A 26,923-nucleotide genomic window follows, 5' to 3' on the forward strand; every position below is an offset into this window, starting at 1 on the left:
TAGATAAACTCCCAAATATTTCATCTTCTTTGGAGCTACTGTAAATGGAATAGAGTCCTTGATTGTTTTTTCAGCTTGGCTATTGTTGGTATATATAAAGGCTACAGATTTACGGTGTTGATTTTGTATCCTGAGACATTGCTGTATTCCTTGATCACTTCTAAAAGTTTTATAGTAGAATCCCTGGTGTTTTCCAGATATACAATCATATCATCTGCAAAGAGCGAAAGTTTGATTCTTTTGACCCTATATGGATACCCTGGATCGCCTTTTCTTCCCTAATTGCAATGGCTAAAACTTCCATTACAATGTGAAAGAGCAGTGGAGACAATGGGCAACCTTGCCTGGTTCCTGATCTGAGTGGAAATGGTTTTGCTTTAACGCCATTCAATGTGATATTGGCTGTAGGTTTTTATATCATTGAAAAGAGAACTAAAGTTTCTATAAGACCAGGGAATCTAGCAAAGAAACAAAACAAGTTTTCGAGTCTGGAACACATGCTTTAAATTCAACCAATTCCTCACCTCACTTGAGCCCATATACAAGCAAATTGTACATAGTTTTGAAAGAAAGATCTAATGGTCAGTCACTGAAAAAGAAGAGAAGCATTCTCTGACTGAATCTGGTTTTTAGAGGCTCTTAATTGAATTTATGCTTATGTTATGAATACCACCATGTAATAACTGATCTTCACTTCCACCCTCATTCACAATTAGCAGGCAGTGGTGGAATTGCTGCTTAATTTCAGAAGGAAAAGATTTTCATGAATTCTTGAATTCTAATTATTAAAAGGTGAGTAGGATTGCATAGATTTCCAGCTCACTGGCATGGTTTGGAACTCCTTTTGCAGAATTAAATAGATGGTATGTCATTAAAAGGAAAAGTAGAATTGAGATCTTAAGAAATAATAAGATTTATTATATTTTTTAAAAATCTAAAAGTTTCATTAGTTCAGCTTCAACATTGAACAATTCTTAACTAAAATGTGGTGGAGTAACTATTATGTAAACTAAAATCTTAAACACATCCTCAGTAACTGGTTGATGGTTATAATGGGTATTTGTTTGATATGTTTGTATAAAATCAGGAACAATAAAGATAACTGATTTTAATTTGGGGAACAAAATGTAGTAAATATGTAGTTACAATATTTATATCTAAAATGACCTATAGAAAGTGTCAAATATAAGTTTTCATTAATAGAATACTATGGAGAAGTCTACTGTAGAAAAAGAACAGAGATATTTAATACAGATCTTGCTGCTTGCATTCTTTTTTTTATTAAATCATAGCTGTGTACATTGATATATTCACGGGGCATCATTCACTAGCTTCACAGACCATTTACCAAGTTTCACGTATACCCTTGTAAGATGCACCGCTGGTGTAATCCCACCAATCCCCTTCCCTCTACCCACCACCCCCCTCCCTACCCTCACTTTCCCCCTTTCCCCTATTCTTAGGTTGTAACTGGGTTATAGCTTTCATGTGAAAACCCTAAATTAGTTTCATAGTAGGACTGAGTACATTGGGTAATTTTTCTTCCATTCTTGAGATACTTTACTAAGAAGAATATGTTCCAGCTCCATCCATGTAAACATGAAAGAGGTAAAGTCTCCATCTTTCTTTAAGGCTGCATAATATTCCATGGTGTACATATACCACAATTTATTAATCCATTCGTGGATTGATGGGCACTTGGGCTTCTTCCATGACTCAGCAATTATGAATTGGGCTACAATAAACATTCTGGTACAAATATATTTGTTATGATGTGATTTTTGGTCTTCTGGGTATATGCCCAGTAGAGGGATTACAGGATTGAATGGCAGATCTAATTTTAGATCTCTAAGTGTTCTCCATATCTCTTTCCAAAAGGAATGTATTAATTTGCATTCCCACCAGCAGTGCAAAAGTGTTCCCTTTTCTCCACATCCGCGCCAACATCTCTGGTCTTGGGATTTTGTGATATAGGCTAGTCTCACTGGAGTTAGGTAGTATCTCAAAGTAGTTTTGATGTGCATTTCTCTGATGATTAAAGATGATGAGCATTTTTTCATATGTCTGAAGGCCACGCGCCAGTCTTCTTCAGAGAAGTTTCTCTTCAAATCCCTTGCCCAGCCTGCGATGGGATCCCTTGTTCTATTCTTGCTAATGCGTTTGAGTTCTCTGTGGATTCTGGTTATTAAACCTTTGTCGGAGACATAACCTGCAAATATCTTCTCCCATTCTGAGGGCTGTTTGCTCGCTTTACTTACTGTGTTCTTGGCTGTGCAGAAGCTTTTTAGTTTGATCAAGTCCCAGTAGTGTATTTTTGAAGCTGCTTCAATTGCTCAGGGGGTCCTCCTCATAAAATACTCACCCAGACCAATTTCTTCAAGGTTTTTCCCTGCACTCTCCTCTTGTATCTTTATAGTTTCATGTCTTAAGTTTAAATCTTTGATCCAGTGAGAGTCTATCTTAGTTAATGGTGAAAGGTGTGGGTCCAGTTTCAGTCTTCTACAGGTTGCCGGCCAGTTTACCCAGCACCATTTGTTAAATAGGGAATCTTTTCCCCACTGAATGTTTTTAATTGGCTTGTCAAAGATTATATAACGGTAAGTAGCTGGGTTCATCTCTTAGTTCTCTATTCTGTTCCAGACATCTACTTCTCTGTTTTTGTGCCAATACCATGCTGTTTTGATCACTATCAATTTGTAGTATAGTCTGAGGTCTAGTAGCGTAATTCCTCCTGCTTTGTTTTTATTTCTGAGTAATTCTTGGCTATTCGAGGTTTTTTCTGATTCCATATAAAACGAAGTATTGTTTTTTCCAGATCTTTAAAGTATGACAGTGGAGCTTTAATAGGGATTGCATTGAAATTATATATTGCTTTGGGTAGTATGGATATTTTAACAATGTTGATTCTTCCCAGCCATGAGCATGGTATGTTTTTCCATTTGTTAATATTTTCAGCTATTTCTTTTCTTAGAGTTTCATAGTTCTCTTTATAGAGATCTTTCACGTCCTTTGTTAGATAAATGCCCAAATATTTCATCTTCTTTGGCACTACTGTGAATGGGATAGAGTCCTTAACAGTTTTTTCAACTTGACTGTTGTTGGTATATATAAAGGCTACTGACTTATGAATGTTGATTTTGTAACCTGAGACGCTGCTGTATTCCTTGATCACTTCTAAGAGTTTTGTAGTAGAGTCCCTAGTGTTTTCCAGACATACTATCATATCATCTGCGAAGAGCGAACGTTTGATCTCTTCTGACCCTATATGGATACCTTTAATGGCCTTTTCTTCCCTAATTGCAGTGGCTAAAACTTCCATTACAATGTTAAAAAGCAATGGAGACAATGGGCAGCCTTGTCTGGTTCCTGATCCGAGTGGAAATGATTCCAATTTAACTCCATTCAATATGATATTGCCTGTGGGTTTGCTGTAGATGGTCTCTATCAGTTTAAGAAATGTCCCTTCTATTCCGATTTTCTTAAGTGTTCTGATCATGAAGGGATGCTGGATATTATCAAAAGCTTTTTCTGCATGGATTGAGAGAATCATAAGGTCTTTGTTTTCTAATTTGTTTATGTGCTGTATTACATTATAGATTTACGTATATTGAACCAGCCTTGAGACCCTGGGATAAAACTGACTTGGTCATGATGTATAATTTGTTTGATGTGTTGCTGGATTCTGTTTGTTAGGATCTTGTTGAATATTTTTGCATCTATATTCATTAGTGATATTCGTCTATAATTTTCTTTTCTTGTTGGGTCTTTTCCTGGTTTGAGGATCAGGGTGATGTTTGCTTCATAGAATGTCTTAGGTAGTCTTCCTTCTTTTTCTACCTTTTGGAACAGGTTGAGTAATCTAGGTACTAATTCCTCTTTAAAAGTTTGGTAAAATTCTGACGTGAAACCATCTGGTCCTGGGCTTTTCTTTTTAGGGAGGTTTTGTATGGTTGATGCTATTTCTGAACTTGATATGAGCCTTTTCAACATTTCCACTTGACTCTGGCTAAGTTTTGGAAGGTGATGTGCTTCCAAGTATCGGTCAATTTCCTTCAGATTTTCATATTTCTGAGAATACAGTTCCTTGTAATATTCATTAAAAATTTTTTTGATTTCTGAGGAGTCTGTTGTTATTTCATCTTTGTTGTTTCTGATTGATGAGATTAGAGATTTTACTCTTTTTTTTCCTGATTAGGTTGGCCAAAGGTTTATCTATTTTATTGAGCTTTTCAAAAAACCAGCTTTTTAATTTATTGATCTGTTGTATTATTCTTTTGTTTTCAATTTCATTTAATTCTGCTCTAATTTTGGTTATTTCTTTTCTTCTACTGGCTTTGGGGTTGGAATGTTCTTCCTTTTCCAGTTGCTTGAGATGTCCCATTAAGTTGTTAACTTCCTCTTTTTCCGTTCTCTTGAGGAAGGCTTGCAGTGCTATAAATTTCCCTCTTAGAACTGCCTTTGTGGTGTCCCAGAGGTTCTGATAGTTCATGTCTTCATTGTTGTTTTGTTCCAAAAAATTGGTGATTTCTTTCTTAATCTCATCTCTGACCCAGCTATCATTCAGCATAAGGTTATTTAACTTCCATGGTTTTGTATGAGCATGCAGATTCCTGTTGTTACTCAGCTCAAGTTTTATTCCATGGTGGTCTGAGAAGATGCATGGAATAATTTCTATTCCTTTAAATTTACTGAGGTTAGACTTATGACCTAAGATTTGATCGATTTTGGAGTAAGTTCCATGGGCTGATGAGAAGTATGTGTATTCAATTTTGTTGGGATGAAATGTTCTGTAGATGTTTGCTAAATCCAAATATTGGATGGTTAGGTTTAAATCTAAGATTTCTTTGCTCAGCTTCTTGTTGGAGGATCGGTCCAACACAGCCAAAGGAGTGTTGAAATCTCTGACTATTATGGAGCTGGAGGAAATCAAGTTGCTCATGTCTGTTAGAGTTTCTCTTGTCAATTGAGGTGCATTCTGATTGGGTGCATAGATATTAATAATTCTTGTCCTTCCTTACTTTTGTTGGTTTAAAGCCTATCGTATCTGCAAATAAAATTGCAACACCTGCTTTTTTCTGATTACCATTTGCCTGAAATATGGACGACCATCCTTTCACCCTGAGTCTGTATTTGTCTTTTAAGTTAAGATGTGACTCTTGTATGCAACAGATATCTGGCCTGAGTTTTTGTATCCAGTCAGATAGCCTACATCTCTTTAGAGGACATTTTAAGCCATTCACATTAATGGAGAATATTGATAAGTCTGGTGAAGTTTTGGGTATCGAGTTTTTCAAAAGTCCAGTGGGCATTTTTAATCCTTTCGCCAGTGTGGAAATTGGAGTTTGATCCAAAGTTTCTGAGTGAGTTTACTTTTGTGGTATAGGATTGGGTTGGTCATTATGGAGGATAGGTCTGAGAATATCCTGAAGAGCTGGTTTGGTTATGGCAAATTTCTTCAACATATGAATGTCATTAAAGTATTTAATTTCTCCATCATAAATGCAACTCAGTTATTTGGATACAAGATCTGGGGTTGAAAGTTATTTTGCTTTAGGAGATTAAAAGTCGGTGACCCCCCTCTTCTGGCTTGAAAAGTTTCAGCAGAAAGATCTGCAGTCATTCTAATATTCTTCCCTTTGAAGGTAATGGTTTTCTTTCTCCTGGCAGCTTTGAGGATTTTCTCCTTCATATTAACTTTAGTGAAGTTAATTATGATATGCCTGGGGCATGGCTTATTGGGGTTGAGTCGTGCTGGGGTTCTGAAGCTGTCCGCTATCTGAATTTCAGAATCTCTAGACATGTCTGGAAAATTCTCTTTCATAATTTCATGCAGAAGGGCCTCTGTGCCCAGCGAGGCTACTTTATCTGTTTCTGGAACTCCAATGAGTCGGATATTCACCTTCTTCGAACTATCCCAGAGCTCTCTGAAAGAATGATCCATTTTTGCTCTCCATTTCTCTTCCTCTTTGAGAGTTTGGGAGCATTCAAAGGCTTTATCTTCAATGTCAGAAATCCTTTCTTCTGCTTGCTCCATTCTGTAGCTGAGGGATTCTACTGTATTTTTCATATCTTTGAGGGCTACAAATTCTTGCTTCAGTGTGTCTAAGTGTTTGGTGGTTTTTTCTTTAAATTGTTAAATTCTTGAGACAACTTTTGAATTTCTCCTTGAATTCCTAATTCTACTTTGTTAATCTTGTCTGTAATCCAAATTCTGAATTCAATTTCTGACATCTCAGCCAGTTGTTTATGAATGGGATCTTCAATTGCATCTGCCATATCTTTCCTTGGTGGGGGGGTTGATCTATTCTGGTTATTCATGTTACCAGAGTTTTCCTGATGATTCCACCCCATGGTTGTTTTACTCCCTCTGATTTTTTCCCCTGGGGCTTTGTCAAGGGCCCATACAGTGTTGTGGCCTGAGAAACTGGGGCCCTGTCTGGTGTGGTGGGGCTAAGTGGTTCTGTCTTGTTTTCAGCTGGTTTCTGTTCCACCCTAGTGAAACAGATACTCTGGATTTAAGTCTCAGCTGTGGAGAAATATCAGCAATTAAGTCACCCCACCCCCCACCTCCAAACAATTGGAAAATAAAAATCAAACCTTCCACCACCGTGCACCCAGGGCACCACCTGATTTGTCCTCAGGTGATTGGTTCAGTTCAAAAAGTCCAAATCAATTGTCTGAGTCTGCACCTGCCTCAGGTGAGAGAGTTTAAGAGGTCTCTAGGAACTGGATCACAGGGGTCTGGTGACTACTCTGGTGTGGCTTGCTCCAGTGCTGCATGGAGTCAGGAGGAGCCACCTAGCCAATAGATCAGTCTGGGAAGGTTGATGCCTCCTTCCCCACCTTGCACTGCTGTCATACCCAGTCACTGATATCCCTGCAATTGACTGACCCAGTTGCTTGTAGTGAATTGGTACTCCAGGAGTTTGCACCTGCCTGATTCACAAGGAAGTCTTCCAGGCCGCTGCGCTCTGCCTCTCTCTAGCAGGAGGAGGTAAGGCCGGACAACCTCAGGTGCTTGATGAAGGTTGGGGGGTTTTCACTCAGGTCCAGTCTTGCCCCTGATTAATGTTACTGACAGAACAAAACAGAATAACTCTGCAGTTCCCCTGCAGAAGAGAAGCTGAATTGAGTTCCAAATCAGCTTGTCTTTGCTCTTGTATTGTCTATAGGCTGACGATCCCCTGAGGACCAGGTGCATCTTAGGTTTAGTAAAGCGGACCTCAGGGTGAGCCCCACCCTGGGAGATTCCCCGCTTTGCAAGTTGGATTAGCCTCAGTCAAATCCTATACTCAGAGTCTCTGGTTGCCCAGGGAGACAGGGGGTGTGGCTTCCGAATATTCGGTAGAAAGCCGTATTGCTAGCAAAAGAGGGCTGCTGTTTCATCGCTCAGGCAACCACTGCTCCAGTGTAGCTCCCTTCCGGCCAACCATCTTCTCTCCGCTTCTGTACCCCAGAGTCTGCACTGACCGGCTGCAGCCCAGCACTGTCTATACCCCTCAAGCAATCGCCCAAGAGTCTGGACCCCTGGGGGACAGGCCACCAGACCTTGGAGCGAGAGCAGAGGGGAGTGCTGGGAGTGCTGGGAGCCTGGGTTTGCGGGCAGAGAACACACACAGCTTTATACAGTTTTATTCCTGGCCGTATTGTCACCAAAAGACGGCTGTCTCACTGTGCCTCAGGGAACTGCCACTCTGGTGCGGTCCCCTCTCCGCCAGCGGGGACTGGCCTCCAGACCTCAGTGTGAGTAAAGGGGAGCACTGGGAGCTCAGAATTCCAGGTAGAGACTATATACAGTTTATGCAGTTTTATGCCTGGCAGGAGGATGCCATGGCACCCTAGTAGGGGAGGTAGGTCCAGTTTTTAGAGGGTCTCTCCCGTGGAGTGGAGTGGGAGGACCTTTGAACTCTGCTGATTGTTTGTGGGGCACTCTGAGCCGTTCTCGTGGGGGAGGGGACTCCCGTCCTCTTGGCGATGGATTTTGTACCTTTCGTTTGTATCCTTGTGGTCGCAGCTAACCTCAGCGGGGTTGATGTGTGTTCTTCAACCTTCTCTCTTAGTGCAGCTCAAATCCACCAGTTACTTTCTGAATTTTTGTCCTCTAACTCTCCTATTGGACGGGAGCCTCTGTGGCAAGCTGGCTTCAGTCAGCCATCTTGCCTCCTCCCCCCGCTGCTTGCATTTTAACATCTTGAAATTTATTAGGAAAATCTTTTCTTTAATAAAATGCTGACTTATATTGGAAATATATAAACTCTTCTCCTTACCAAGATCTAGTAAAACTGTGGACTTTTCCTACTTATGTTTTGTAATTTGATGGGGATAATTCCCACTTTGTGGTAAAAATTGCATTGTCTTTTACATTTATCTCTAACTATTCACACTAGTGTCTGTTATAAAATGTTTTGGTTTCATTATTTTTCTACATATTTAGATGCAACATTCATAATATGGGGGCCACTAATCCTGAAGTTTAAAAGTTACAGTCCAGGAACATGAGTATAAAAATAATTCAAGCATAGCTAAATTAGAAAAGGCTAAAAAACTGATAGAAAATTAAATTTTTGAAAGTAAAAATTAAATTTAAATTTTTTGAATAAGAAGTAGAATTAATTTTAGATTAGCACTGCTTTTTTTCATATCATTTTTACTAACAGATTCTTTTTTCCTTTAAGAATTAAAAGCAGGACAGATTGTTCTCAAACATTGTATATTACTTAACCATCTTCCTTATCATTATGAATCCCCAATTCCATATTTCAAAAGCATTTCTTTCATTGTCATAAAATAAAAATATTTTTAATTCAAGAAGAATATTATAGGAAGTGAATTATAATAGCACTGTGGGAAATCTATGAATTGATCCCATATTTCAAAGTCAATTTTAAATGCTAAAAAGAAAAGAAAGTCATGGGGAAGATATATATGTCCTAAATACATGAAAACTACTGGAGGAATTTTCAGAATTGTCACCTAACATGCATATGTTCAACCTTCTCCCTGATATGAATTCCCCAGGTCACCATGTTCATGGAACATCACTGATAGCTAATGCCTTTCCTCTAGTGCTCCCAGCAGTATCAAAAGTACAGGTGCGGATCGTAATCTGGAAAGACACAATCCAATCAATAATTCCAAATACTGAAATTCCTAAAGATCAAAATCCCAAAAATCATATTCTGAAAAAATAATTTAAAAATTCTTTAATAGATACTTTTGAATATTTTATTAGGGAAACATGTCAAATCATGACAGAAGCCTATTTTACCCAATAAAATAAGCAATAATAAAATACATATTTTTGCAATCATAAACACTTAGGTATAGTAACTATAATCACATGGAAATAATAGTTATGAACAAACAAATGGTATTCATAAAGAAATAGGTCAAAAAGAGAAATGTGTAAATACAGATAACTGTGGCTGATAATTATATATCCCCAGTTTTATGATTGGGGTCATCTGAGATACCATGATGACCAACTTAAGTTTTTTGAGATTAATCAAAAACCTTAGTGGGTCCCCACCAAATATACCATCACCCAAAGAGACAGGGTCTCAACAAATTTTATCTTTCACAAATGCAGGAGTACAAAATGGATATCTCCTTATTTATCGAGGAAGTTTCAATGTTTTTACATACATACACAATGCTTATCTACAAAGTCAATATTGTGATAATGTACTTTTGTGAAGTCAAATTTAGAAAAACATGTAAAATTATATAGAACCCTCCAAAAGTTCTATCGAAAATGAATGCAAAGATGAAATACATTCTATAGTGAACTGTGAAAAATAATGCTGATTTAAAATAGTGGAAAAAACATCCCCCAAAAAATAAAAGAAAGGAAAAATTTTAAAAAATGCTAAAAAGAAAAATTGACACAGGAAAAAAGTGTTTTATATTATGCATTAGAGAGCTGGATTATGGGCAATTGTATAGGGGACAGTCCAGTAGAGCTGGCTGAACTTCACGGTCATTAACTGTTAAAGTCTTACATCATGATATTCAATAGTTGTTCTTTTTCTTTTAGAACATGGTATTACACAGAGAATGCCTTCACATTCATTTTCTATGTGGTTCTACTCTTTGTGAAGTTCTATGATTTCATACACACTCACGTGAGCATTCTCTATTAAACTTTCCCAGTGTCTGTGCCAAGCTTCTGTGTTGTTTGGAGTATGGATTTATGTGGAAATTCATGACATGTGTGCTCATAGGCAGACCACAAATAATGGTGATTGAATAGCAACATCATTGCGTGTTTTCTTATCCTACCGTGCACATAACTGTTATATTTCTCAGCTAGTCAGTAACATTGCTGGTTTTTTTTCAGGCAAATGAAGCTTTAATTTGTTAAAAGCTCATGGAATATCACCAGCTGTAAGGAATGACAATGCAGGGATATGATGCATTTTTAAACCGAACTTTATGTTCTTGTATCACATGTTTAATTCACTCATCTGATTTTTCCACCAAATGCACTGGAGCTGTGAGGAAAAAACATACTTTACTGATAAAGCCTTAAACTCACTTTTTGAAGCCCTGGTCTCACCTAATTTTAAATCTGTTGTTATGGTTCAGTAATTCAGTAAAAATCCTTTTTCTTCTGTGACATCCACCAAGTCTTCAAATAAGCATTTATAAAGTGCTTAAGGTTTTCAGTCATTAATACATAAATGATCAGGTGAATTTAAGAATTGTTAGATCCAGTAGGGGCATGCATTTGTATATAGTTGATAAAAAAAAAAACAAAAAAAAACAGCAGAGGCAATTTTGAAAGTACCATCTATTAGCCAAAGTGAAGTATGTGCTAGTTTAATGTTAGATTTAGTGGTAAGTATAAGCAGTCTACTTTGATAGACAAATACCTAATCAAGAATAGTTTACAATTTTTTTGTGTTTTGTATCACTAGAGAAACCTCAACATCAGCAAATCTCTGGTTCAGAAAGTCACTGAGTTTGTTTAATTCTTTTTATTCCCTGATGAAGAGCACTTTTTGAAGGCAAGCACGGTGCTGTGAGTGAAGGGGCAGAAGTTTTACAAGATTGAATAATTTGGTAGGGAATATTTGTTGTATTTTTAACCTGTGTTTTTGCTCCTGTAATCTTCAAAATACTTGCTGCACTTGTTTGGAGAGTGGTTGTTGTTTACAATTTTCTGTGTTTATGTTGTCCATTTGAAATTCTGGTTATTGTTTGGCCATCACAATTAAGTGATGTTCTGCTTCCTCAGAATCAATAATAACTGTCTTTTAAACATTTATTTTTTACCATTAAGTATTCTTGTGCACTTATCACAGACTTTTTGCGAATGAATAAATTTCCCAGATCTCTGCCATTATGTTGCAGGCAATACAGCAAGAAGGAACAGCATTTGGCTTGCCTCATACCACATCTGTATTTGTCACAGTTCTCCAGAGAGACAGAACCAATTTTACACAATTATGGTGGTTAAGAAGTCTCATGAGAGGCCATCTGTAGGCTGGGGACTCTAGGGTGCTGGCGGAGGGGCTCAGGCCTAAAGCCTTAGGACCCAGAGTGGGGGTGGGAGGGGCGTTGTATAAATGCTGGAGTCTAAAAGCTGACAAGCCTGGGAGTTACGATGTCCAAGGTAGTGGAAAAGTCTGTCTCAGCCTCAGAGAGAGACCAATTCCTCTTTTGCATTTTGTTCCTCTGGGCTCCCAGCTGATTGGCTGGTGCCTGCCAATACTGAAGACAGATCTTCCTCACTTAATTCACTTAGACTTATACACTGATCTCTGGAAACACCCTTACAGACGCATGCAAAATAATGCATTACCAGGTTTCTAGGTATTCTTTTCATCAGACAAGTTTACACCTAAGATTAAGTCTATAAATTCACCCCTTGTCAAATTGGCACCCATATGCATCTCCTAACAATCTTAATTATCAAATAAAGACAATAACTAAGTAATAGCTCTGCCTAGCACAACTATACTGTGATTGCGAATGTGGGGATTTTAGATGACTTCAGAGATTTAGATCTTAGGGATCTTGATCTTTGGGGATTTTAACTTTCAGGATTATGGAGTTACGGATTGTGTGTTTAAGATTATGAGATATCTGAGAATATAGGAAAGAGCAGAGAGCACATTAATAGAAACTTTCCCCTGTTTTCTCTCTTACCAAATATTTCTTGGACTACTGCATTTGCCCACTGTGCATTGTTTTATTGCAATGGAAACACAGTAAGTTTTTAGGTGTTTGCAGGTACAACCCCTGGGGCAGAAAATACAATTCTAACACAACAAAATTCCACATCACCCAATACTGCGGAGTATATTGGGTAAATAGTGAACAGTGTATTGCTTCTTAATTTATATACTCTTTGATGAGGACATTCTGTGATACTGCAAGATTATTGAAAATAACAAGAAAATACTTAGCAATTAAACTTACTTTTAGCTATAAATTTGTTTTGATATTGATCTGTCAAGTACATTGTTATGGTTTACAGCATTCAATTGATGAAAAAATGCTTATTGATCCCTGTGCACGTGCTATGTGATTAGAGAGACACAAAAGAAAGAAGGAAAACACAGGGAGTCTGATCACTGATAAGTTGAAATTCCTTCTAGGAAACAAAACTAGCATAGATGAGACTGTAAAGAACAATAATTTGCATGAGGGGAAAGATATATTCTGATTTAATCAAAAAGGACTTCAGGCAAGAGGAAAATTTGAGTCAATGATTTCTAGTAAATTTTATTTCCACATATGGACAGGAAAGAGGAAAAATCTTCCGTGTGGGGTGAGAGGAAGTATGTAGAAAAAAAGAATTGTGCATAATGGCAGATTAAGCAGTAGGACAAATATGCAGTCATTCTGGGCATCCGCCTCTCAGTGGAGGCGAAACAACACTCGGGAGAAAAAGCATGCTTGAAATACAATGAGATGGAAAACACTTTTTTCTAGATTATCTTTCAGAGAGAATGAACACTCTTTATCTTTGGAAGAGTATGTTGATAACGACTGGAGTTACTAGTGCTGGTCATCAAATTTCATGCTGTAGAGGAGGGATTAGTAGGCATTAGGGCTCGCTTTGGCCGGTTGTTATTAAAAGTTTGTGACTAAGCTATGTTGCTTGGGACAATAGAGAAGAGAGTCTTTAATCGACCTTTCAAACTTCCACTTGGCTTCTGCTCTATAAAAAAGTCACAATCTGTTATTTTATAAGGCTTTTAAATTGTTGACATGACTGGGGCAACCACAATACTCTCAACCCATGCTCTGATCTTGATGCTATTCCGGATGGAAGTGGAAGGCTACTATGGTAAGGAGCAAGACCATAAAGGGAGAATGAGTGTATGTAACAAGGACACTTAAACACCAGGCAAAATGAATTTTAGGGATTTGTTGTACTGAGGTAGGATGATATGTAGTCGGAAAGGACAGTGGAAGAGTGGTTTGAAAAGGATTTTGGGGAGAGAAGAAGCCAAGATGGAGAAGAGCTCTTAGGAGACTGAATATAAAGTAGGTAATTTAGTTAGGTATAAGATGATAAACTCTTTGATAACAACAATTAATGTAAGAATCAAAAAAAACAGTGGTCTCCAAACTTTTATGGCACAGGGACTGACTGGTTTTATGGAAGACAGTTTTTCAATAGGATGGGGTGGAGACATCATTAATAAGTGCATCTTGTAAGTAAATGTATCCCCCCAAATTAATGTGTTGGAAACCTATTAATGCAACAGGGTTGACAAGTGGGGCCTTTTGGGTGATGTTTACGTACAAGGGCTCTGACCTCAGAAGTAAATAGGTTAATGCCCTTATGAAAGAATTTTTTGTTCTTCATCTACTCAATGAGAAGATCCCAAACTCCTTCCCTCCAGAGGATGTACCTTTTCAGGGGCCTTCCTGGAAGCAGAGAGCAGCCCTCACTAGATACTGAACATGCAGTCTTTATCGTTGACACCCCAGCTTCTCGAGCTATGAGAAGTACACTCCTGTTCTTTATGCATTAACCAGTCTCCGGTATTCTGTTATAGCAGCAGAAAACAAAAGGCAATGCATCTTCCAATTAATTAAAATGGGTTTTGGTGATGGCAAGAATAGCATAAACTCTACAGCCCCAGATTTTTAAAATAAATTTTCTTCATCCTCTCACCATTTTGTTCAGTAGTTTGTACATTGTAATCAACCAAAAACTTGTTTCCTAATAATCATTTGTTGAATGAATGCATGTATTACATTTTGGGGGTGGATGTGCTACTCCCTTGAAAAGATTGTAGCATCTGTGGTTGACAGAAAGAAAGCAGCACTTAACTCCACAACATGAGGTTGGCTAGCATTTGCTTGAACACTTCTGTGGACGTGTCTTCTGCTGTTTGACAAATATCATTTTCACTAAGGACAATAAATTTTTATATTATAATACAGTGAAATATTCATGTAAAATAGCTTTTATGATTGTTTACCACTGGGAATACACTTTAGAAAATCATTGATTATGTGGCATCAAAGATTCAAATCTTATAAATATCAAAAAGCAGAAAAATTACAAACTATAGAATTGATATGTGAACATGACATCACCCTCTGATCAAGTTCTTAAATGGATTAATAAACAGATGCTTCATGAGTCTAGTAAAAGAGTGCAATGATTATAGAATAAATTTACTAGCAACTAATGCTCAGGAAAACTTATTCCCTTTTTAGGCAATGTTTATTAGACTATAAAAGCTGGGGCATGCTCCATTATAGAAATATTATAACTTGATTTTGGAAAGACATGTGACTATTTCTCATCTCCATGTTTAAAGGCAAGATGAAAGTAGAATTATGGGGAGAGTGGACCTTGTTGGCAGTTTTGCAGAGGTATGTGAATCTGAAAGACCAGTGGATCTAAAATCTTTTATAATTTGAATGATCTTATGGTTATTTATTATTTCTACAGTTAAATCTTAAACAAGCTTCTTTATCTCTGTCTCTTCCTTCTTGCCTGTGTATTCCCTTATCCTGCTCCTTTTAATTCTTCTAGTCACATTCCCATCTAATCCTGTTTAAAATTACGGCTCTTTATATCATGTCAGCTAGCTCACATTTATTAAATATAAAATGGAAAGAGAAAGAGTTTTTCTTTGATACACTGGACATTGGAGGATTTCAAAAGCCTTATAAGACAAGTTCTGTAATTTTGGGGAAAAAAATGTAATTTAACAGTTTTTTCAAATGTTGTTAAATTAGCAAAAAAAAAAAAAAGAGTCAAACATTTTTGGATAGTTATTCATGATAGTTAAATTATTCATTCAATTATCTTAGCTAGAGTAAATATATAAAAATATATCAGCACATCGAATTTCATAAATATGTTTACACACAGAATTGAATTTTCTTGCCCTCTAGCACAGTTAATTACACATGTGAATTAGAGCTGAAGAAAGCCTAATTTATAGAAAAGTCAGAAATTATTGGCTTGGATTTCTATTCTTATACTACTAATACGTCTGGACATCCATTTTTAATCTTTCATGTTTTTTGTATGTAAATGTTTTATAAGTAATTTAATGCCTTATTCACTTAATAGAGACATTTTGTATTATGATTTTATAAACATAACTAGGGGTCACTATAACTAAAAGCAAATGTATACTCAATTCATAATTGCCTTCTTATGTTACTTCTCAGGGAGCATTTGATATCTTCGCTGAACTAGGTGGCTGCTCTTGTAGTTGTACCCATATGTTTGCTCCCATCACACTCCAGGCTTCTGCTCCTTTGGTCCCCAGTAGCTCCTGTGTAGCTTGAGGCAGCACAGTACACTGGTTAGGATTCACACTGGACTCCAAAAGATCTGGAGCCACATCTCTTCTAGTCACTTACTGTGATGGTAGATTTTGTGTCACCTTGGCTGAGCTATGGGTTTCCCAGACATTTGGTTAAACATATTCAGCATGTCTTTGGTGGTGTTTCTAGATGAGACTAACATTAAAATCCATAGACTGAATAAAGGAGATTGCCCTCCCCAGTGAGTGTGCATGAAAGGAGGCTCACACAATCTTCTGAAGGCCTGAATAGAACAAAAAAAGTGGAGTAAGAAGGAATTCTGTCTATTTTCCTATCTCAGAGCCAGGAAACTGGTCTTCTTCTGCCTTCAGACTAGAATGCAGATTAGAACTTATAACACTGGCTCTGTTGTAATTTAGATGTTTAGACTCAAAATGAACTATACCATTGGCTCTCCAAGGTATGGACTTCTTAACCTCCATATTTACATAAGCCAATTCCTTATAATAAATTTATCTATCTATCTACCTATAATTTATTCATCCATCTGCACATCTGATTCATTCTATTTCTTTGCAGAATACTAATATATTCACTTTATATTTTATTTGAGGCATGAAATTTATTCTCTATTCCTTAGTTTTTTTCATCTGTTTATATCTGATATACCATCCAGAATCTGCCTTGTACTCTGCCTATACTCCAGGTCTGAAGCACTGGAGATGTTGGATGCTGAAGACTCATAGCTGAGTTCTTTTCTGGAGACTGCTATTTGCCTACACTGAAGGTCTCAACACTTCCCAGGGGCAGCTGACATACAGTGACTATCACTGAGGTGTATAAAGCCTCAGCTACTTTGCTCTGATATATACAACTCTGCAGGGCTATCCCAGCTCCAGTGCACCATCTCACTGGGGAATGGTTGAGACTTTTTGTCATGATTACATCACAGCTAAACTTTTTCCTATCTTGCTAACCCTAACCCTTGCTAATCCCTTCTCCTACAGATGCCAATTTTCCCAATATACTCCTTATATTCTAATGTCTATCTCAAAGTCTACTTACCAGGTAAACTGCTCTGTGACAGTACCTACCTCATAGGGATTGTGAAGTTTAAATCGGAAAAATTTTAATGAATGTTGTCTTTTAATACTATCATTATTAATAAGGTCTTACTGAGTGACACTTGGTAAAACTCCAAATTGGTACAGCCTCTTTGGAAAACAGTATGGAGATTACTCAAGGAACTAACAGTATACCTACCATTCAATCAGCAATCTCTCTTCTGAGTATTTCCTTAAAGAAAAAGGAATCTTTCCACCAAAAAGACACCTGCTCCTGCATGTTTATTGCAGCACAATTCACAATTGCAAAGGTGAATTGCAAACAACCCCAGTGCCCACCAATACATGGGTGGATTAATAAAATGTGGTCTATGTATACTACGGAATACTACTCAGCCGTGAAAAGGATGAATTAATGCCTTTTATAACAATTTGGGTAGAACTAGATACTATTCTCCCAAGTGAAATATCTCAAGATTGAAAGGGCAAACACCACATGTAATGATTATTAAATTTTACTAATGGATGAGCACAGATGTATACAGAGGGAAGTAAAACTCAGTGGAAATAAAGCAGAGGGGAGAGGTGGAGATAGGGAAGGATGAATACCTACCTAATGAGTATAAGGAACATTCTTTCAGTGATGGGAACACATAGAGCCATGACTCAAGCATTCCAAAATCAATCCGAATAGCCAGAAACATTTGTTTTGCCTTAATTTTTTTTTTTTTTTTTTTTTTGCAGTTTTTGGCCGGGGCTGGGTTTGAACCCGCCACCTCTGGTGTATGGGGCTGACGCTCTACTTCTTTGAGCCACAGGTGCCACCCTCCGTTAATATTTTGAAACAAAGTAAGTAAGCATAGCCAAAAAATATTTTTAATACAAATACTTTTATAGTTATAGCCAGAGACTCAATCCTAGAATCTGATTAGCAAGGTTTGAAATCTGGTTCTACCATTTATCAGCCATGTGACATTCTGCTTAAATTCCCATAGCTCAGTTTCTTCATTTGGAAATGAGTAAAGATGGTCCCGTATTATGACGTTATTTTGTGGATTAAATGAGTTAAATGCCATATAAAGGGCTTAGAAAAGTGCTTGGATCATAGAGCACTCAATAATTGTTAACTATTATTATAATTATAACCTTTATAATCAGTATTCCTCACTTGGCCCCAATAATATACAAAGATGTCTATATCATAGCACTTGTTTCAGGAATTTGAGACAAACACCAACTCCAGAGACCACCCTGAAGAGATTATTCCTGATTCAAAATGAAATTCCACAAGGACAGAACTAACTAAACTGAAAAAAAAAGTAAGAATTTAAGGAAAAGAAAGTTAGTTATAGAAAGAACCCTTACTCTCCAAACTTCTAAGCTTTTGAGGTTGCTGTTTTACAGTTAACTTGGTAATTTAAAGCAGGCAATTTAACTTTCTCTTTAAACCAGGTAATATTGACTTGAATGAAATTAATGCTATGGTAGGTCAGGGAAGAGAAGCTTGTGTGGTTTGCAGGTCTACGGACAGAACTGTACACTGGGGAGGAAAGGAAGAGCTGAGCTTTAGCATTCTCTCAGGCATGTGTTATTGATTAAAAACTTCGGTTTAAAACTTTTATCCTCCCTCTCCACTTCTTCATCAACATCCTTTTCTGTTACAAGATCCAATTGTGGAAACCACATTGCATTTACCAGTTGTCTACTTACCCTTCCCAGATCTGAGATAGCTTCTCAGCCTCTCCTTGTTTCTCGGGACCGTGAAACTTTAGAAGAGCTCTGTGTAGATATTTTCTGGAATGCTTCCACATTTCCACTTTTATTTTTACCTGATGATTTCTCATGAACAGTCTTAGACCACGTGTCTTTGGAAAGAACAGCTCAGAGAAGTGATGCCCTCCTCATTGTATTGTATGGGGGCACACGACACAGACATGCTTTACTACTGATGTGTGAGTCATTTTCTGTCTTTGCTGTATCAAATCACCAAACGTTTGGTGGCTTAAAAAAAAAAAACACAGATGTTTTTATCTAATAGCTCTATAGAAGTATAGCAAGGGCATCACTGGGCTGAAATCAAGGTGTCAACAGGGCTATATTCTTTTTTAGAGTTTCTTGAAGAGAAGCTATGTTCTTTTTTAGAGTTTCTTGAAGAGAAGCTGTTTCTTTGCCTTTCCTAGTGTTTAGAAACTGCCTGAAGTCCCCATTCTTCAAAGCCAGACTCACAGCATCAGAAATCTCTCTCTGACTGATCTCTTCATCTGCCTCCCTTTTCCCCTTTAAGAGACTTTATGATTACCTTGGGTCTACCTTTTTAATCCAGGATAATATCCCCCTTTTAAGGTTACTTGATTGGCAACATTAATTCTCCTTTGCCAAATAAGATAATATTAATATAGTCAAAACTCTAGTAATTAAGATGTGGACATATTGGGGGGGGGACACTGATTTACCAACCACAGGTAGTGTCTGCAAGCTTTTTCTATTGTAAAGTAGCTATTTTTCAAGTATATTTTTTCACTCTGTACCTATAGAGACGAGGTGATTGTCATGTTAGCCTTGTTAGATTCACTGGTGGATACCACATTGAATGTAGTGAAAGTGTCTGGCATGTGGTCCTCCAAATGGTAGCTGATGGACATCTAAATCTAATGGAAAACACCTTTTGACCACAACTTCTTGCTCCAAGGCAGGAACATGATTATCCTTAATTGTGGGATAAGCTTTCTTAATTTTGCATCATTTTTATTAGAGTACAAAATGATCCCCCTATAGGTCCCAACAGACCAGATTAAACCAAATAGTTTTACTCATGTTAAGTACCACATAATGGAACAAAAACTTTAAAGAAACATGTAGATCCACAACAAACTAGTTTTGTTTTTCTTTTTCTGAAAACAGAAGATTCTGCCATAATAAGGAAGTCCTGTCTGCTCTAACCCACATAAAAAAGTAACCAGAAGTAATCTGATGTTAAATAGGCTTTTTTCTATTGTTTTATTTTCTTGTCTCCACCTTATAAAACCCATAGTTCTGCTATTTCCTAGGGGGATTTGAGATCAAACAAGCCCATTTGTTATGGTGTCAGGGCAATGCCAGTGCCTAAACATTTGGTCAATCTTTCTAAATTAAGAGGTTGGCCAAAAGGGGAGAATTGTTCATTTACATTTGGCCAAAAGTTGTCTCCTTGTGTATCTTAAGTTTGTCCTCACGTTTGTTTGTCCCTATTGAACAATATGCCAACTTGATGTGTAAACAGGTTGTAACCTACTCTTGTAACTGTAGCCGAGTCTCAGCCAATCACGGCAGCTGATCTCCAGTTAATCACATGCTGAAAACTATACCAACAAGACTCAGGTGAGGCAAAGTTCCAGTCATAACCAAGCCAGCTGTTTTTGTGGCTTCTTCCATTTTCTATGTGCAGCTTTCATTTTATTGTCCATAAATGTTATCTGACCATGCAGCAGCTCTGGGGTCACTCGGAGACTATTCTGGTTCCCTGGGTGCTCCGTTCCCAAATTGTCCTTTGCTCAATTATACTCTCTTAAATTTAATTTGTCTAAAGCTCTTTTATTTTTAAAATAAAGATAATATTGAACAAATCTGTAGTTGTCTTTGGTGAAAACGTTAGAAACACACACACTAAATATATACTAAATAATATGTACGTATCATTATGTATTTTTAGTATATGTATTAAATAATGTCTGACAAAATGAATATGTGTATATATCATGTTTCTATATACAATGCTTACGCGTCGCTATATACACATATTTCTAAGAATTTCATCCAAAGGATTAAGAGATTTATTGAATTTTATCTTGAGGAATATTATCTTGGCTCCATTTTGCATAGGGAGAAACTTAAGCCCTTATGCTCATCTTATTTCTGAACAAGGGAGATATAAAAGCTATACTTATAACTAGATAATTTTTTTTTGTAATAAAGAAGATAATGACTAGCTTAGCTGTAAGGCTATATTCTCTGTAACATGTCCTTTTATTCTCCATGAATTCAAAGGGAATACACTTGAGATTTAACTTTTACTACTTAAGTTGTAAAAGAAGAAATATATACACCTGACCCTTAGCACTCTTTGAGTTCTGAGGCAGGGAAAATAAAATCAAAGCACACTGTTGCTGTTTTGTTACATGTTAGAATTGGGCATGGAAAAATTACCATATTTTCTGATTTATCAAATGATTAATAAAGACTAGCCTGAGAAAGCTTTTTTTTTTTTTTTTTTTTTTTTCCTTCTGTTTGTTGAAAGAAGATTCAAAAGCTGCATTTGGAAATCTTAGTGACAGGCAAAAATGCCCGGCCTTATTTGATAGCCTTAATTAGTGGTCTTATAATTGAGTATCATGTCAGTTGTCATGTAGCTGGCAGCCTCACAGAGAACACATCTAAATCACTATTCTTTCACTCCCTCTCAAACATCGTCATTCATTCAGGTGACAATTCATGCATAATATAATAGCCCTGGGGTGCAATTAATTTTAGCAGTTGCACAACTTAGTATGGAAAAAAAAAACATCACTGGTATTATACGTGCCTTGAAGGTCAAATGATGCCACAATTTGCACCTTTGTTGCGAGACATGAAAATGAGCAATTAACATAAATATATTGATTAACATATGGATAATTTAGCCTGATTTACTAATGAAGCTAATCATATTTTACCAGTGATAAGCCTTCTTTTCATTCTCTAAAATTCAATATATTATGCAATTTTAAAAGTAGAGTTGAGATAAAATTTGGATTAACGATTGTTTTATGAAGTATGTACTATATAAAAATAAGATGGGTCCCTGTTTGTAGAAAGGTTGAAAACTAACGTGATGTAATGTGACGTATTTGGTACCACTCATGTCCATTCAGCGATGTACAGTTCCTGACTCTTTTAAACTTCTTATGTTTTTCCCATAGTCACTGCCACTGCCTGTATTTAGATTCTCATGATCTTTTCTTTTTACTATTGATATAATTGAGCATCAAGACTTATTTCGGTTTGTTATTCAAATGCTGCCAGAGGAACCTTTTTAAGCCACCCATTTGACTCCTGACTCTCCATCACAACTTTACAATACAGACCTAAAATTGGACACTTGTTTCAGGTTGTACCAAGAATTAAGTTGTTGACACACACTGGTAGTTTAATAAATTGCTCTTCCTGTAGAAAAGGGAAGTATTTGTGGTAAGCAGTCTGTATAAATTGTTTATAGCCCTATTATGGAGAGTATTAACTAGTATCTATTGAGAACTTAACTGTATCCCAATTGTTGTTTTAAAAATCCTTTACAGGTATTGTCTCACTTAATCTTCTCCACAATTCTCTCAGAAAGTTACTATAATTGCCATTTCTATTTTACAGATGAAGAATCTGCAGCACAGAGTTTAATTATTTTACCAAAGATTACAAAACTATTACATAAGTTGGGATTTGTATTTATACATATTGAATCCAAAGCTTACACTTTTTTTCCATTAAGTGAAGGAAGAAAGGGGGAAAGTAATGGAAAAATCTAGAATTCAACAATTGGTGCCTTGTTCTCTGTAAACAGCTGTAAAACTGGATGTTGTAGACTAACTCTTGCAAAGAAAATAGGGATTTTCTTTGTTTAACTAGCACATCTTTACTTTTTAGTGTTAGTTGGAAAACTAAAGGTCATTATCTGAGACAAACCAATGTAAGTAAGCACAGGTCACTTTGCATTCAAAGCAAATGACAGATGTAATTTAAGGGGTAATATCATTCACTGTTGGGTACTGTGTAACAGAGATATTACATGCACCATTTAACTTCTTTTAAGTAAACAGATACTGCTGCTGTTTCTTTTCCTTTTTGAGGTTATCTATAATAATACTGGCTTTAAAAATGGAGGGAGGGGGGTGGGGCCTTAGTGTGTATCACACTTTATGGGGGCAAGATATGATTGCAAGAGGGACTTTATCTAACAATTGCAATCAGTGTAACTGGCTTATTGTACCCTCAATGAATCCCCAACAATAAAAAAAAAAAAATGAAATCTGAAGGAACATTTGGAAAGATTCGGATAGACTTGGAAAGACTAATTTTAAAGACCAGATTGTCTGTCGAGTAGTATTCAGTAGCTATGCATTCCTTTATAAGTTGCCATTAGTTTTCCAATTGTTAACCCTGCTAATTGAAAGTCACATTGTGTTCCCTAGGCCATTTGTCGCGATTGTATTTATAGTTTCTGGTTGATCTGTCTGGTGGTGGCACCAAATAAAACATCTGGGTATTTCAAAGAGAACTAATTGGAAAAGATTATAATTGCACAACTTCTGTTGATGAGGAACAACTGTCTGGGTTGGACTATTTCATGGGGAAGGAAGCAATTTCCTACCTACTAGTCTGTATATTTTTGTTTCTGTTCTGGAAAGGAAGAGAAAGAGGAGTTGCGGAGAGGACAGGGAGAAGGGGATAGTAGGAGAAGTCGGGGCAGGCTTGTTGATAATGAGCACAGTGCGGAGAAGTCACGATGTGGTTGAGTGTTGATCGTCCAGAGCAGTCTTCTCAGTGCCCCCGAGTCCTCGAGTCACAAAGTTAATAAAGAGCGAAGCAAGAATTTAAGCTCAAGCAGGGGCAGCCAAGGCTTCGGATCTTCATCATAATACCCAGCTTCTAATTTATAGCATATTGAACATACGGGAATTTCCAGGATACGGAAAATCCCCCAATTTCCAGGAAATAACGTTTGGCTGGGTGTTGAGCATGATTTCATTTAGTCCTTACACCTGCCTTTTACTTTTATTACTATTGCCTAGATGAGAATACTAAGATAAAAAGTATTTTAAAAATTATATGACTTGCTAAATTTGTAACAAATTGGACAATCTGTTATAATTGTTTATTGTTAAATCCAAAAACTCAATTTTAATGATAATTAGTAAGAATACTCTGAACAATTTTAGTTTAGATAATCTATTCGGTGGAAATTCTGACTCCAGAGGCTTTGTATGGAAATTAACTTAAATACAGTATTTCAGTTGGTCCAACTCTGGTGACTATCTTTTACTACTAAATCTTTTACAATTGCTTATTGCTTGTATTTAGGTTACTAGGAAATTTAGAAATAAAACAAAATAAAGTATAACTCCAAGAGAAAACATCTTTTATGGTCTATTCAAAAATTTTGGTTTGGTCACTGACAAGCCAACACAATATTGAAGATAAAAAGACATTTTTCCTTCCATTTGATTTCAGTACTGTAGATGACTCATCATTGCATTGTAAATAGTAGAAGCAAAGCCGTTTTCTTTGTTTTTTTTGATTTGTAATTCTTCTTCTGACTCTATTAAGAGAAAATACAACAGAATATTCATTCATTTATTTAACAATGTCATAAATAGTTAACAGAGTTTATTTCATTTTAACATCTAAATCAATCACAAAAAATAAACTCTGCATAAAGAGAAGGGTTTGGCGTCAACATCCATGGCATTCAATACTTCTGAAGCAATACACACACTGGAAGACATTGTCACTTACATGCAATATATTTTTTCTAAGTCTTTTCAGAAATAAGCAATAAATGTGCTCCTATAAAAATGCTAAAGGTGAAACATTAACAGAGGAGATTGTAATTATGGATTCAACGCTGTTTTTTTTATTATTCTTAAGTAAACACTGAAAGCGTTATAAATCCATTGAAGCACTTGGATAAGAACTTTCGCAGTGGTACCTATAATAGTTGCTTTACAGGGAGGATTGGTTAGACAAATAATTGGGCATGTGAAAAAATATAACATTGATTCTGAATCAAGACTGGTTCCAACATGCCCAGTTAATTTTTAAAAATTTTGAATTCGCCTTCTAAATGTGTATATAATGTCTTACATTTGTATAGTATACATATTTTTGTGAACAATTTTAATAATCAATACATTAATCAAGGAACCTCTTCTATTATACTTTGAATGAAATGATAATGATATGTTTAACTGTATGAGTTGTAGATTCAAAATGTCTGTGATAAATCCTGGCACCATAGAGAATAAATGTATAATCTTTGGCAATTTATTTCAGTGCTTCACTTTATAGTTTAATTCAGTGGTTCTCAACCTTCCTAAAGCTGTGATGTCTTTTCATGGTTATAAAGGGGTTGCGACCCACAGGTTGAGAACCACTGGCTTAATCTGTAGAATGGGACAGAAATAGTACCTAAAAGAGTAGTTGTGAGGATTATATTAATATCTATAAAACATATATTACAGGATGACGCCTGTGGCTCAAAGAAGTAGGGCACCGGCCCCATATGCCAGAGGTGGCGGGTTCAAACCTAGCACCGGCCAAAAACCTGCAAAACAAACAAACAAACAAACCATACATTACATACTGCGTACATATGATGATGATGAAGACTACACAGCCTGAATAAGGATGTGTTATACCCTCCTGAACATTACGGAGAAAAGAGAATAAAACTTGGGTGAAATTTAAACCTTAGTTGCTTTAAAAATATCCTGTAAATCCTGTATTCCACTTCTTAATCAAAAATAGAAGGAAAAACATTAAATGACTTAAAATTATTTGAAACTAGCAGAATAATAAGCAAAACTTTCACAACTACCAGATTACAATTGTAAACCTAATTGGCCGACCAGAAAATCGAAATTTAAATTATATGAAAAAGAAACAAATAGAAAAACAAAACAGAGTACTTTGATAATGGAGTCCCATGCTAAAGTTTGTCTCGAGTTTAGACCATGAGAGAATAGATCAACTGGCGAGTTTTTCTGGATGGAGGATGGTTATGCAAAACCTGAGTGATTGACAGGATCATACCTTTGACTACTTCCCTTCACAACAGTGGCTGGCTCTGCAGAGGCACTGAAGGATTACATGGCAAAAATACTCAAAGGGAAGTAGGGCCCAAAATGACTAATCAGATTCTGACCAGATGGACAGACTTTGAAACATGGATATCTTGAGTATTTTCAGAATGGCCTAGAAGACACATTAAAAACAAAGGGAAGGATTTTACACACACTTGAAACTCAATCTGAGGTTAGCTACATTAATATCAGCAATTGCAACTTTGAGAGTGTAAATAGATCACTTTCCTTTCCTTTTCCAATTTTTTTATTTGATTAATTTTACTTAGAATAGTAAGAAATAAGTAGAAACTATTTAAAATAAATATAAAATATAAATATTATGACGGTAGTTTGTAATGTTCTGCCTTATATAGATAAATACTATATAAATTTCTTTATACGATATTTCAAAGTAGATTAAAATACTTGAAACATAAATGAAACTTCAAAATAAAACAATATAATTGAGAGTTACTTCTTGTTGGCAAACCTTTTTCGTACCTTTTAGTTCCTAGCTGGGAATACTTCGGTAGTAAAAAAGACCATTTATCCATGATGTGGATGTAAGTATGAGGAGATTCTTGACAGAAAGGGATTTTGGAAAACATCACATCCATTCCTCAGGGCTGAAGGAAGATATATATTTATATATATATATATATTTAGAAATATAATATATATATTTAGAAGCAAAGACAGAATCCACTATCAAATGATAGGCAAGATGTATCTTTGAAAATCATGTCAATAGGGTGGTGCCAGTGGCTCAAGGAGTAGGGTGCCGGTCCCATATGCCAGAGGTGGTGGATTCAAACCCAGCCCTGGCCAATAAAAAAAAAAAAAGAAAATCATGTCAATAGGTGACTTCTTCCTTGGAGGTAATCTATCCTTAGAAAGTGAGAAAGGTATATAAGGTGTATTGAATCATTTGTCAATGCTGAGATAGAACTTGGACAAGAATTAGGAAATGAAAATCATTCCAGAAGTCTCTGTATCAATTTTAAATGAAGAAAATCTTTGATTGGGACTCACCACTTAAACAGGGTCTGTGTGTGTGTGTGTGTGTGTGTGTGTGTGTGTGAAGGGATCCTTGGAGGATTTTCAACATTTGATGAGATAGCTCCTTGGATGATTTTCAAGACCTGGAGGGGGCCATAATGAAGAATCATGCTGCTTCCATTAGTGTATTTTTCCTCTTCATGTTTGCAGACAAAGCTGAGAATCTGTCCAATTTCTTGTTTGGCTAAGGTAGTC

Source organism: Nycticebus coucang, chromosome 11, assembly GCF_027406575.1.
Source record: "Nycticebus coucang isolate mNycCou1 chromosome 11, mNycCou1.pri, whole genome shotgun sequence".
Lineage (NCBI taxonomy): Eukaryota > Metazoa > Chordata > Mammalia > Primates > Lorisidae > Nycticebus > Nycticebus coucang.